Source organism: Penaeus monodon, chromosome 34 (genome assembly GCF_015228065.2).
Source record: "Penaeus monodon isolate SGIC_2016 chromosome 34, NSTDA_Pmon_1, whole genome shotgun sequence".
In the NCBI taxonomy this organism is placed as follows: Eukaryota; Metazoa; Arthropoda; class Malacostraca; order Decapoda; family Penaeidae; genus Penaeus; species Penaeus monodon.
The window spans coordinates 19,029,119-19,029,873 of record NC_051419.1 but is presented as its reverse complement, the minus strand read 5'-3'; positions in this window follow the sequence as shown (position 1 = coordinate 19,029,873).

The following is a 755-nucleotide window of genomic DNA, read 5'->3' as shown; positions in this document are numbered from 1 at the left end:
TGTGGGGTAATTGGACACACTTTTGGGGACATGTGAAAAGGGTCCGTTTCCCTGCCTGCAATAGCGTTTTTGTAGACATAGCATTCCGATTCTACGCGATGGTTGGGTTTGGCTCTCGAAGATGACATTATCTTTATCCATCACTTTTTTTTGATTGTGTCAATCTACGTTTTTTAACTGAATTCTCTAAGTCCTTATTAAGTAATTTGTGCCTGGATAACTACAGTCTTTTTCATTTCCCTTTCGAAGTACGGGCATAGATATCTCGTTCTGGTATTTGTCTGTCTTTGTTATAGGTGATCTTAACATTAATAGCATTACAGTTGCCCCTTCGCTTGTTGTCCTTCTCGCTGTCGCTTCGTGGTAGCCATGGCGAGCCAAGTGCACCCGTTACTGCCAGACTCTGGGCAGACTGACGTGTGCTGTGATCAATGACCTGTGACCTTTGACTTTTGTATAGCATAGGTGGGCAAGTTTATATTTATATAAGAAAGTCATGTATATTATGTTTACTTTAAGTAGTGAGACGAAAGGTTCCATTGTCTTTATAAGTAGTTAGATATAAATAGACACTGACACATGGATAAGTAGATCCGAAATAGATAAATGATTTTAAAGTATATGGACATGAATACACACATAGAGACACATCGTGCTGAGCTACAAAAAATAATATTCATCTGTAAACCGTTTTCCCACCATTTTCCTTCCATTCCCCCCAAACCTTTTCCAATCAAATCGATTCTCCAACAGAT